Raw genomic sequence first — 14,131 nt, 5'->3', positions numbered from 1 at the left:
ATTTAAAGGAAGGAGGGCCAGGGCCAGGCTTCATAGTCAGGGCTAGGCAGGAGGGAGGCAGAGTCCCAGGCTGGAGCCCAGCACCTCTCCTCCTCTGGGCACCTAGAGCAGAGGCAGCTGGTGCTGACAGCTCCAAGGGAAGGTTTAAAAGCCACAGAGCAACCGAGGGCAGGGCCAGAGGAGGGGAGAACCATGCCTATGCATGGCCAGCAGACAGCCACAGAGACACCAGACAGCCTGCTCCCTGCCATGCCGAACCCCCACGGAAGGCTACTCACAGATCAGCATTCGTTCTGCAGCCAGCATCACAAGGCGGTTGGAAAGCAGGGCCAGCCCCTGAGTGGGGCCTCTGACTGTTCCCACTCAAGGGGCTCCTTTTGACAGTGAGGCAGGAGATATTTCCCACAAGAGGCTTTTTCCCAGCTGCTGAGACGCACAGAAGTACCCAGTCTTTGCTCTTGCAGTGAAAGGGGTTAATACGTTTAGGCAGCCTGGCTAGCTCAGCTGGCAGCACCTCTGGCTCTTACTCTGAAGGTTGAAGTTACAATTCCCTGTTTGGGTGCTTGGGGCTCCTCTTCAACAATGCAAACACAATCTGCTTAAGCCCCCACCCAGTAACCTGGGGAAACTAACCCTGGCCACTGGGCGCCACTAAGAGGCGATACTTTCCCCACTCACACGCACTGAGTGTAGAAAAGAAACTAAAGGAGGAAAATCACCTTGTATTAAATTGTGAAAACACCACAATCAGGATTCATAACACAACACTATGAGCAAAACACCCACCCACAGCGCGCTGGGCAGTGGCCTTTTGCCTCGGGCTCCTAAATCCAGACACCAGAATCTCTGTGGATGTGCCCCTCACTTCACTGCACCTCACCCACAGCTGCTGCCCTGGGTCAGTGAAAACCCAGAGTTCACCTCTCACCTCCTGGGGGGAAAGCCCCTTTCTCCCTGCGCTGTCTGGCCACATTGCCGGCCACTTGCCGTTCCCCCCTGTCACCGCTCTGCTGGCCACCCTCTGTGCTCTGGGACGTCTTGTGGTCCCACCAGGAGCGGAACAGGCTCCCTAAAAGCAGGGCCACCCAGAGGATTTGGGGGCCTGGGGCAAAACATGGGAGTGGACATAAAAAAGGTGCCACCCGCTGCAGCACTTGTACTCACTGGGCGGCGTCCGAGTCTTCAGTGGCGGCGGGTCCTTCACTCACACTGCGTCTTCGGCAGCACTGAAGGACTCGCCGCTGAAGTGTCGCCAAAGACCCAGACCGCTGCCGGGTGAGTAAAAATTAAAAAGGCGCCTCTAGCCAGGGAAGGGATTCTTGGCCAGGGCTCGCGGGGCCCCTGTGGGACCCGGGGTTTGGGGCAAATTGCTCCACTTGCCCCCCCCCCCCGGGCAGCCCTGCCTAAAATTAGTGGCCACCCGAGCCTGAACAGTAGCCCCACCCTTGCTGGGGTGACTTCAGGTGGAGAAGCTGCTGTGGAGCAATGTAGAGCAGGTGCAGGAAGGAGACGGGGTCACTATTCACATTCTGAACTGCACAGTTTTCCAAATTTGGGACTAGATTCATAGACTTAAGGTCAGAAGGGACCATTATGATCATCTAGTCTGACCTCCTGCATAATGCAGGCCACAGAATCTCACCCACCCACTCCTGTAACAAACCCCTAACCTATGTCTGAGTTATTGAAGACCTCAAATCGTGGCTTAAAGACCTCAAGGTGCAGGGAATCCTCCAGCAAGTGACCCGTGCCCCACGCTGCAGAGGAAGGCGAATGTCCGAGAACAATTCTAGAGGAAGGTGACTGCAGAGCAATGACACTGGAGATGCCCAGACCTCCAGTGGGGGCAGCGTGGAAATTAATAATGGGAAGATCATTTGCAAAATTAGTCGTCACTGACAAGATTTGTCTCTATTCCTATTTCACGCTGTGGTGTTAGTTAGAGGAATCAGTACAGATTTTTACTATATTGATTAAACACTTAATTTTATTTAACCAAGCCAAAAACTTAATGTCACTTATTTTTTCTCTGTCCTAGCAAGAATGAATTGAATTTTGTGACTTTCTGGAAAGTGCAGCGAGATTAAATGTGGGGAATTCAGTCTCTGTGTTTGTGAGCTGATGTTTTCCTCTCACAGGTCAGTGCCTGCATTGAAATACCAAGAGGGATCTAAGGGCTGGTGTACGCTGAGCACTTCACTGGCAGAGTGACGTCTCTCAGGGTGTGAAACCCCCCGCCCCGCAAACCCATAGCGTTAAGGTGACCTAAGCCCTGGTTAGATAGTGCTAAGAGAAAGGAAGAATTGTTCTGTCCATGTAGCTATTACAGGGATGGGAAAACTCCTCCAGTCACTGTCTACTCCAACATGCTATAGCAGTGCCACAGCAGTGTTTCAAGTGTAGATAGACTGAAACTACGTTTATCTCCAGTTCGCACTGTGGCTGTTCAGGTACTAAGACTACAATAATAACCACAGCGCAGTGCTTGCGTAGTTGGCAGGATTCGAACCTGCGCATGGAGACCCAAATGGATTTCTAGTCCATCGCCTTAACCACTCAGCCACAACTACTTGACACACTCCCACTTCATTACATGATGATTCTGTTCTCACTGAATTGTCACTTCAAATTGTTTGCTCAGACCAGCTTCCCCAGCACACTCATGGCTGCATTAGTGTAAGTGTGTCCTTGGCTGAACAGCGAGAATTCCTGTCCATTTCCCTTCTGGTTGGAGCATGATCAGAGTGTGTTTGTGTGAACGACATTGCTGTAGACTGTTGTTCATTCCCCACTCTGACAATTCAGACAGTCCCTTTCCTAGTCAAATCTCCAGCACATCGTTCCAATAGCAGGGGGCAGGATTTCTCTGGGGCACTGAGGGCTGGTGCGTGAATTCAGTCTTGCATTCCACCCTTGATGTTTCATGGACTAACAACAGCAGCAGAAAGAAAGAGCCGAGCCAATATCTCCCTGGCAGGGATGCAGGTGCCACGTCCCCTCTGTCTGACCGTCGCCATTGCAGGAGAGAAGGGTTCACTGGAATCGAATGCCCTGGCTCAGACCAGAGACAAAGGGAGATTTTGCTGTTCATGGATCTGTGCAAAGGAAATTTTGTCTCTGTGTGAAACTGAGGTTGGAAATGAAACGTCCACATGGTGGCCCAATGCTCTAGGGAATGTGGGTGAAGGACTCGGGCTGAGAAATGATTTAACAGGGGTTTGTATCAATTTATTGCCCTGATTAAAATCTATGGCTAAAAGGCAGCCATGTTGTTAGTACTTGTACCTGTGCAGGGAGACCCCAGTGGGTGTCAACTCCATTGCCTTCACCAGGGGCAGTCGATTATTTTAGCAAAGTACAAATTTCTTGGTCAAGGCCTAGACTCCAGAGAAAACAATACACTGCTGATAAGCAGAAGTACCTAAAAAGATTTTGCAGCTACCATGGGCATAACTATGATGTGTCGTGTTTCACTCTTTATATCTCGCGCCATCTCCTTTCCCTTTAGGCTTGTAGTTGACCAAGGGCAAAGCTGAACATCTCCTCAGATACCAGGGAGTGTTTATGTCCATTCCTGCGAGCTACACCGGGGTTTGATGTTGCTGCTTTCAATCCTCCGGCTCTGCCGGGATAAGGAACAATTCAGGCTGTCACTGAACTGAAGGACAGTTTTTGACAGGCAGAGGGACGCCTCCTCTTAAAGGTGTTTGTCTGGCTGGCAGTCCTGGTCCCCAGGTCTCGCCCGTGGGGCTCCAGCAGTTTTGGGACCAGGTCACTCCCTTGGCCCCACCTGGTGCTCCCCCCCAGGGGCCTCAGCAGTGCAGCGGAGTTGAGCACCCCCTCCCCCTTCTCACACACCCCCTCCCGCCTGCCCCCAATCTCCCGCCCAGTGCCTGCAATCCCACCCCTCCTCCTGTTCCCGCTACCCCCTGCCCCAGCCCAGAGCCTGCACCAGCACCCAAACTCCATCCCAGAGCCTGCACCCCAGAACCCCTCCCCCACCCAAACTCCCTCCCAGAGACCAGCCTCTCACCCCTTCTGCACCCAAACTCCCCCCAGAGCCTGCACCCCTCCTGCACCCCAATCCCCAGCCCAGGGCCTGCACCCTAGACCTCCTCCCCCCTCACAAACTCCCTCCCAGAGCCTTAGGCAGGTGAGGGGCAGAGTTTTGGGGGATGGGTTCTGGGCAGTATGAGTGACATTATTGGCCCACTGGGAGGACTGGAGGACTGGCACTGGCCCTAAGGTAAATTGTGGTTGAGACCCTGCTTTAAGGGATTGGAGCAACGCTGGAGAGACTGACGGGCAGGGAGCTGGGGAGCTGTGTGTGCTCCAAGGAGAGTTGTTGTTGTGCTCTGGTGACACAGAGCGGGGGTGGGGAGTTTGTAAGCTGTGGTGTTTGTATAGAGAGAAAGTTTACTAACCCCCAGGTTAAAAACTGTTCCTGCTCTAAGGTATACCTGACACTCTCTGTTGTGAGCGTAGGTCAGTGGGTGATTGTTTCCTTCTAGGATAATAGGTTTGTAGCTCCAATCCAAGTGATTCCCTTTAAAAACTTTTTCAAATGAAAATAAATGTCCAGACCCATCTCCAGTATGTTCAGGAGTTCGCTGAACGGGGGCAGGGGGCTTGAAATGAATTTAAACACTCAGCATTTTCCTGTGCAAATGAATCAAGACCTAGCAGAGCTGTCCAGCAGCTGAAATCAGTTCCAGTCCTCGGCGTCTCTAAGAGGGACACTCGGTAGCTGAGGCAGGTGGGACACCTCTGTGGTGAGGACAGGTGAAAAAATGCTGGATTCAATGAAAGCTGAGCCCATAGGAGGGGAAGGTGAACGGCAGCATCACACAGGGTCATAACACTCAGACACGGGGCTTCACTGTCACTGCCCCTGTGTTTTCCATTATTTATATCCTAAGGAACACACCCTCCCCCTCACACTGTCACACAGAACCTTCTCCCCTTGAGCCCCATCCCACCCCTACCCCTCTCCCCCCACACACGCCATGGGACACAGCCTCTCGGTGACTCACCCAGATGGGGGCTTGTCTCTGCATCTCCCCAGCAGGGGAGCAGGGAGCCGAAAGGGCCACAGGAGACCAATGGAGCTAGGCAGGGATAGAAAATACTTCCCCTCCCTTCCCAAGAGTCCCGTTAATCTCACCCATGGGACGTTCCAGCACCGGGTGGGATCAAAGCACAAACCTTCCCCTGAGCAATGGAAGGGGGAACCAGCTCTATCACATGGAAGGAGGCTCCCCACCTCTGCTGCTGCCATCCTGCAGCCTTTAATATGGATTTGTTTTAGCTAATGCAACCCCCCCCCCCGACACTCCACTAATCCATCCATGAAACATGGAGACAAGCTCCTGAAAGCAGAGTCCAATAGTGCAATGGGTTAGTGCCTAGTACTTCTAGAGCAATGCTGAGTCAAGTCATGCTGAGGTTGTGAGTTCAAACCTCACCTGGAGCACTAGTTTCCTTTAAGCAAATGGCTTCTGCCAATCATTTTGCCCTGCAGAAAATACAATTGCAGCTCAGAAGACACCGATGTGGAAGCCAGTAAATAATTAACAAGGATTTGAAGAGATCTTAATGAATGTTAGTTAGCATGAGTTAGGCTAGCTGTGACCCTGGTGATGTGAGATTTGTGGAAGCAAGATAATGTAAGACAGAGTGAACTGTGTGAAAGTTATTAAGACCTTGCAATATGCAGTCTTGCTTTTTTCTAGTAAGATAGCAGAAAAGCTTATGTATAAACAAAATGTATTTGTTGCTTTTTACTGTCTCCATGATTGCTAGAAATTGTCTGTAACAAAGGTATAAAGGCTTGATGTAATTGTTTACCAGTTGAGAGACCTGTCCAGGACCCTGTGTCCTATGGCACTCTCTCCCTCCATTGTAATTACTGGAGAAATAATAAAGTATTTGATTTTGCTGCACCCAAACAAAAAGCGAGAACTGAGTTTTTCTTCGACAATTTGGGGGCTCGTCCGGGATGGCAACGCCCACGGACCCACAGACGGCTACTACGGATCATTCCCCTTCAAACCCCATGGCGCCACATGAGAGGTATGAGACCTTTTGAAATCTCTATTGGGGTATCGGAGGAGGACTTTCCGTGAGGATGTCTGTCTCTGTTGGGCTCATGCCATCTGAACTTATTGACTGTGCAGCAGGATCAGATGCAAAGTGGTATTGGGGAGAGGCCCCAATAAGGTTAGTTTATAGCAGTACTGGGAACTGCTGAGTTGGCCAAGGAAATGCATAGGTAATGCATAAGGTAATGCATAGGTAAATGCATTAGAATGCACCGGTGCTGAGGGGTTTTTACCGCCTCAAGAGGGGTTGTCATACCGCCTCATGGTATTGGTCCGGACCAGGTAAAGATGCATCGTGGTTAAAAAAAAAAAAAATTAAAAAGAGATAAAAAGGTTAAAAAAGGGTTAAAAAGGAAGAAAAGAGGCCTTGGTGTGTGTGTGTGTACACCAGTGTGAGTGATCGTTATCGGAAGACGCCCAGAGTACCCTGTGAAGCGGAAGCTAATGATCAGGACTGCTCTAACGCAAGCCCGGTAACTAGTGGATCTTTAGGAGATCTGACCCACGGTGGGCTGACTCAGCCTGGCATAGTCCGGCGAGGAAGCTGCCTGGGTCTAGGAGTGTGTGAACCCATCTTCCCTCCCCTTTCCCTTCTGTGTGGGCTACTGACAATCTGTTCGTCTCACTGGATGCAATTAGAGTACGCGGCGCCGTCTCCCAGAGACTAGCCGACGCTCTTTGCTGAAGGGAGGTGTAGGAGAATCGTAGTCTTCCTTGTGAGTCTCTCCTGTGTGAGTGCCCTGTAGGGAAAGATCCTTAGTTTCTGAGCCGTTAGCGCGGACAGGGCACCCTCTCTGTGTGTGTAAGTGGAAAATGGGTAAGGGACTGTCTAAACATTCCTCCTCACCCCCTAAGGGTACCCCAGCATATTACATGTATGTACATTATGGTCCTAAAACCTGAAGGTATTTAGAGAATTGGAATCTTCACACGCGTGAAAATCCATCTAAACAATGCCCATTAGAGGTACCTTCAATCTAGATAAGATCATATATCTCAGAGGAGCTTTTAATCACCAAGGAAAAGCCTCTGACACAGTGTGAGCAATTTGTCTAGGAACGGGTTAATTTGAAACTCGGCTAACCCCAGAGATAAAGAGAAAGCTGCTCTGCGTACAAGGTCAAGAACCAGCACAGACTATGCTAAGTGCAAAGAAACTGCTTTCAGCCCCAGCTGCTTGTGGAAAATAGAAACAGAGGCAAACCAAAGGCAGTACAAGTTACAGAATTGGAATTATATTTGCAAAGCTTAACTTTCCAGTGAGACATGTGAGAGTATTAAAGTGGTTTCAGGCTTGGGGCATTCATGTTTTTCCTGTGTGAGGTGGGAGCATTCCCAATACTCTCCATTGTTGTTTTATTATTTTTAATGAAGCTTTAAAATTTGATTATATGCTCTGTCAGTCTGATCACCTGACATGAGGGATAAATTAGTAACAGGAATTTGTCACAGTTTGGTGAGCAATTAATAATGGGGGAGCCCTGCAGAATTTACACCATCTATCTGTTTTACCCTTGTTATTTTATGTTTGCTTTGTTTGGTATCGTTGGTGTTATTTGTTAAGAATAGCATGATTAAAGGTGAGCCCTAATAGAATAAGGAAACACTATCTGGTTTTGTTCTGTTTTGTTTTACCGGTTACTGTTGTTTTTCTGCTCTGTTCATTTGGGCGTTGGGTGTGTGAGCGGAACTGAACTTCTTGTTCGTAATTCCTCAGAGTGGAAGCCATGTGTGCGATGAAGCTCTGAGGTTGTATTGAGATCTTTCTGTCCCGCCCCCTGTGACGGACAATGTAATAGAAGTGGAAAACTCTGGCTTAGACTGTAATTCTCTCTGCTTTCTGTGTAATTTTCTTTTCTGTTTAAGTGTCAGCAGACAAATGGGTGGGTCTCTGGGTAGACCCCCAAAGGGGTTTGGATTATGTGTTAAGTAAATGGCCATGTATTTTTGCCCAGGTGGCAGGCCTTACTAGGGAGGACTCGGGTAGTCTTGTGGGTAGAAATGTTTTGGGGAAAAGACCAGAAGGGTGGGGCTAGTTGTGAAGCCCACCCTCCTAGCTAAACTGGTAGTGCCTAGGATAGGGACGATTCAGCGAGAAAAGCAGGATTGGGCCAGGCAGGCAGGCAACAGACAGAGAGATTAGAAAACAAGTTGGAAACTTTTGAGGGTGTAGTAGAAAGAAGGAGTAAGTGAATATAAGCATGAGAATTTCAAATACTCAGAAGGATATTTGGAATGGTGATTTGAATTGGTAAAGTGGCTGTTGGAAGGGAAAAGCAAGTGATTTTTAAGAGAAAGTGAAAAATTGACTCTGTAGTTGCTGGAGGGAACAGCAGTTGAACTTTGTATAAATGCTAAAGAGAACTGTTTTTGGTGTCTTTGAAATGTTTGTAAATAAATTCAGGCAAAGAAATTATTAGATTGCAATCACTTGGCTATGTTTTGTTAAATCAGTTGAAGAATGTATACGGTGCTATGTAATGAAAATTTTATTAGGCTCTAAAGGCACTATAAGTGGTGATGTTTTCTTTCGGTGTTTAAACGCAGGAGTTAAAAAAAAACAAAAACAAAAACAAAAAAAAACAAAAAAGCAAGCCAGAAAGCATCTGTGTTACTGCAAATTAACTAACTGATAAGGTAGAGGCCGCTGAAACCAGGGCTGTCTAAGAAACACATACGAGAAATATGGGGTAATTCCTCTATTTTGCCTGAAATCAACAAGAGTATTTGTATATTTTAAGTAATGATTGACTGCCCAGAAGGGGTAGACCTGTTTTTGTCTTTCAGATAATCAAAGAAAACTAATGCCAGCTGCACAGCATTCACCGTACCATGATTTACTGGCACAGTAAAAATTATGTTGTGTGTTCTATGTTCTGTCTTGTGGTGTTTGTCTCGTGGCCAGAATTGTTGTGTTTAATATTTTCATGGGATGGTCTGATTTGAAATCAAGCAGAAGTGTTGGATTGAAATGCAGATACTTGTTTTGTTCAACTTAGCATACAAAGTGTTTGGTTACATCAGAAAAATGTGATATACTAAAGTCTAATACATTTTCTTCAGTAAGAGAAAGAAACTACATTGGCCAAATCTTTTAATTGAGAATTGTTGTTAAAATTTGCATACTGCCAGTCTTTGGAAGCAAGGACATGAAAAGTTAACCCACTCCCCATATTGTACAAGGGATCCTTCTGGCTACCTCAGACTTTTAGCCAGAGGGCTGGGGATGGTGAAACGCTATTGGACTAGAGGTTATATTAAGTGAACTTCTCAAAGTGGGTGTGCTTGTCCTGGCTTGTTCTTCCAAAGTTCTGTAATAAGGTTATTTTAGTGAAAGGGTATATGTGGCATACGTTGAATAATAAGACTTATGTACTGTATAACAGTAATGTTTATGTGTTCATGGTATAAAAAAGGTGTATAATTGAAGAGTAAAAGTTTCCTTTGTAGGTTGAATGAAAAAAAAGATTAAAAAAAAAAAAGAGAGAGAATAGCTAACATGCGCTGGCCCCAGTCAAGGACACCGCTCACGGCTAGGACTTGGCTGCCTACCAAGGAAAGGGGGGGGGGAATGGTTGCTGCAGTTACACGAGATTGATGTGCAGCGGCCAGCCCACCCTCCTCCTTGGGGACCTTTTGTAAATATTCAGATTGATTTTATTTAAATGTCTAAATGTTGTGGTTATGAATATGTATTAGTTTTAGTTGATGTATTTACCAATTGGGTTGAAGTTTTTCCCTGCAGGAAAGCAGATGTCTTTGCTTAAAGGTTTTGTACCACGTTTTGGCATCCCTGTGAGTATCAACAGTGATCGTGGAACTCACTTTACTGGATAGATTGTAAAGGAGTTATGTGCAGTTTTGCAGATCCAACACAACCTTCACTGCCCTCATCATCCACAATCTGCTGGGACAGTGGAACGCCAGAACGGGATTTTAAAAAATAAACTGGCCAAGATTTGTGCTGAAACACACTTAAAGTGGCCAGATGCCCTTCCTTTGGCACTGATGTGTATGAGAGCCATTCCCAATCGAAAGACTGGACTCAGCCCTCATGAAATTTTGACAGGACACCCAATGCGACTACCAACTGCATCCCCACTAACCCCAGCTCCGATGGACATTCATTTGATGGATAACATAATGCTTAAGTATTGTCAGGCACTAATGAAATGTGTTAAGTCATTTTTATACACAGGTGATGGAAGCACTAACGAAGGATCCTGTGCAACCTTGCCACTCGTTGGAACCAGGAGCCTGGGTCTACCTACAGATCCATCAACGAAAGACTGCCTTGGCTCCACGCTGGAACGGCCCTTTCCAAGTCCTGCTGACTACCGACACCGCTGTGAAGTGCCACAGACTGACTGCTTGGACCCAGGATTCTCACTGCACAAAGACCCCTCCACATCAGAAGAATTTTTCTACTGATAATTCGCCTATTCCTTTTTCTAGTTTTACTGTGCTTCTGGACAGCAGGAAAAAGGACAAGGTGACGTACTAGCAACCTCTCCCTTGTCCACTGACAAACTACTGTGCCTTTGAACTTTTGTGGAAAAAGCAAATCATTACAGGATGATGTCCTGGTACTCTCCCCTGTAGGATGCTGAACCACAACTGCTTCAGGAAAGAAGAAGAAACACTCACTCCACTGACATTGCCATAGTCCAGGAGTTACTGACTAAAAAGGACATTGAGAACTGACCCTGGTGAAGAAACAAAGAATTACATACTGGCAGGAAGAAGTTTGTGGGACCCATGCTTGGGAATGTGGTATTAATTGGATTTTGGGGTTTATTCTACAGGCTGCGCCCTGTGTTTTGGATAAATCCTTCAGTATGTATTGCCCTCCCTAATTGGATTTTAAATGACATTGCCCTTATCCAGTTTTCACATCACTTTTACATACCCAGATTGCTCACAAGGGGCTGCCATTAGATTAGCAGAAGGGAGAACCTGGAATAAGAGGACATTGGGCAGATCCCTGTGGGCTGGGGCTAATAGTGTCGTAGCCATTTGGAGTATTCTTAAAGGCCATGGACATGATAAGACATTGGGCCAACTAGAAAAGGCCACTAGCCTTATTCTTGAAACTCAGCTATCTTAAGTACGGGCTGGAGTTGGTGAGTTACATGTCATTTCCACCCTTAGTTCTATGACCCAGAAGTTACTGACAGAGATGGTATTGAATATCACTGAGGCTGGGAAGGCATTGCAGTGGGATCTAGACCAGACTTGGCCCACTGCCCTTACTGTCACATCAGGAGTACCATCTGATCTGTGGTCATGAAGACATACTTGGACACTTTCTGGATGGAAGTGTGGACATTCACAGTGCTCCTTCCAAGCATATGGACCGGTTAGGGTGGGTGTGGGCTCCCACATACCGAATCCTGCCGGGTCCATGGGGAGGATGCATGTGGGATTGGGTGATTCACCGAGATATCTGGGAAGTGAGACCGCCTGATACTCCTAATCGATTTTTAGTTAGTGCTCCTGGGATTACAGCTGATATTTGGATGGGGTTAGGAAATCTATGGACGTTTTGGCTCTTAGAACCTCCACAGCTTCAGTGTGTACAGAAACTGAAGCCAGGGGAAGTTGTCACTGTTTATGACAATATTTGCTGGGAGGGTAGAGGTCAAGGAACTACCCTGACAGGACACCCACTTTTTCGAACTAATGATAGCTGTGTGTACGTTAATGCCACCACTTTACAAGATATACATATTAATCTTACCACTGCTGCAGGCAATTATATCATTTCCTGGCCTGCAGATGGAATGTTGCAAGTGGCTTTTAGATTTCAGGTATATTTTAATTGGACTAGAGTAGTGCCTGATCGGTTTCAAAATTTGCTTTCATTGTTACCAAAGGTTCAAAGAATCTCTGAATTGCAAGGGCAAATTCACATGCTTTAGAATATATATCAAGCTGAAAGGAATGCCTTTCATACAGCTTACAGAGTGTTTACTTTATGTACTAAGTATGATGTTTTGTGCTTTGTAACCAAAATTGTACAACAGCCCCATTATATTATTCCTATGGGAATGTTATTGTTTGTAGTGTTGTTAGTTAATTTAGGATTATATTATTGTTGTTGTTGTTGTAAAAAACGTAAGAATAGCACTACCTTTCATGTTCATGCTAATCATGCTTTGTCATTACATCCAATCAAAACCCCTAAGGTTGAAACATGTCTGCTGTAGAATCTGAAATCCATGGTTTAATGCAAATTGAGATTTGAAATATTTGTTGTACTAGAAGTACAAAAGGGGGGAGTGTGGAAGCCAGTAAATAATTAACAAGGATTTGAAGAGATCTTAATGAATGTTAGTTAGCATGAGTTAGGCTAGCTGTGACCCTGGTGACGTGAGATTTGTGGAAGCAAGATAATGTAAGACAGAGTGAACTGTGTGAAAGTTATTACGACCTTGCAATATGCAGTCTTGCTTTTTTCTAGTAAGATAGCAGAAAAGCTTTATGTATAAACAAAATGTATTTGTTGCTTTTTACTGTCTCCATGATTGCTAGAAATTGTCTGTAACAAAGGTATAAAGGCTTGATGTAATTGTTTACCAGTTGAGAGACCTGTCCAGGACCCTGTGTCCTATGGCACTCTCTCCCTCCATTGTAATTACTGGAGAAATAATAAAGTATTTGATTTTGCTGCACCCAAACAAAAAGCGAGAACTGAGTTTTTCTTCGACACCGAGGTCCCCTTGCTTTACAGAAAGCAGGGCAGATTTCACAGATCTACCAGGCTCTGCTCTCCACCAGCCACCTGTGTCAGGAGGGGTCAGGCAGAGCCCAGAGCACTGCCCCCGACTCCCCCTCAGTCTTTGCTTCCCAAACCACCTGTGTGCTCACCCTCTTCGCTGTGAGACTCAAACCCTGCCTGGCTTTCTGTATGTTGGGTTTTTGTTGTCTGTCGTGTTGATGTGCATGTGGGTCCTGTGTGATTTTTGTGGATGCCTTGCATAGTTTTGTGTGTGTGTGTGTGTGTGTGTGACTTTTGCATGCAGATTGTTTTTTGCTAAGTATTCTTTTGGTATGTGGTTTTTGTGCTTTCTTGTTGTGGGCTTTTGCTGTATTTTTTGGTGTGGATTTGTTCTATGTTTTGTGTGGCTTTCCCTTATGTGTATATGGCTCTGTGTGCTGGGTGGGTTTGGTTTTTGTTTATGTCTGTGTGGGCCTGTGCAGTCTGTGATGTTCTCTTTCTCTCTGTTTGTATCTTCATGTGTAAATTCACTGGAACTTTTCAAACTCTCCACAGCTTTGCCAATTTTCACCAGGAATTTTACTCATTAACAAATTCTCACTTGTTCCCTACCAGTTGGTGACCATTGCCCCAGGGGCCTGTCAGTCTCAGGGGCCTGATTTCCCATTGACCCTTCCCCCTTCTATTGGGACTGGGAACTAGCCAACCAAAAAAACCCCACTCAGTTTTAGTAAAGGGCCAACAGTCCCTTACACAAGCTGACTGTGTGAGAAAGGAAGAGCTCAGTGGTTTGAGTGTTGGTCTGCTAAACCCAGGTGTGTGAGCTCAGTCCCTGAGGGGGCCATTTAGGGATCTGGGACAAAAGTCTGTCTGTAGATTGGCCTTGCTTTGAGCAGGGGGTTGGACTAGATACCTCCTGAGGTCCCTTCCAAGCCTGGTATTCTATGATAGGGTCACCAATGTTCAGAGAAACTAGCACAAGCTGGGCCCATGGTGTAATGGTTGGCATGCTGGAATCTGAGTTCAAATCTCAGTGAGAGCTTGTGGTAAAGCCCTGGAGAACCAAGTGCTTTCCTGTCTCCAGCTGTCGAAGAATGAGTTGTTTACCTTGTGCTGAGTGACTCATACCCACTGGAGCCAGGTCTTTGGTTGGAATGGGGTCTAGAAGTGGCTGTGGTTTGACTGGGTGTTTGGGATTTCTGATGCCCACAAGTTTGGCCCTTGTGCTTTCTACCACACTTTTCCTCTTGCCCACATGGCGCTTGAAGAAAGGAGTGTCAGGGCCAGGTTTCATAGTCAGGGAAAGGCA

General features: G+C 46.6%; 1 non-coding gene across 1 annotated transcript; it reads right to left on the bottom strand.

Annotated features, from left to right (window-relative positions):
• Positions 1 to 2,488: 2,488 nt before the first annotated feature.
• On the bottom strand, positions 2,489 to 2,570 carry TRNAS-AGA. The gene has a single exon. It is a non-coding gene; the product is annotated as a tRNA-Ser (tRNA).
• Positions 2,571 to 14,131: the final 11,561 nt, after the last annotated feature.

Source organism: Mauremys mutica, chromosome 24 (genome assembly GCF_020497125.1).
Source record: "Mauremys mutica isolate MM-2020 ecotype Southern chromosome 24, ASM2049712v1, whole genome shotgun sequence".
NCBI classification, from domain to species: domain Eukaryota; kingdom Metazoa; phylum Chordata; order Testudines; family Geoemydidae; genus Mauremys; species Mauremys mutica.
The sequence above is the reverse complement of the archived record's forward strand: the minus strand, read 5'-3'. Positions and strand labels throughout refer to the sequence as shown.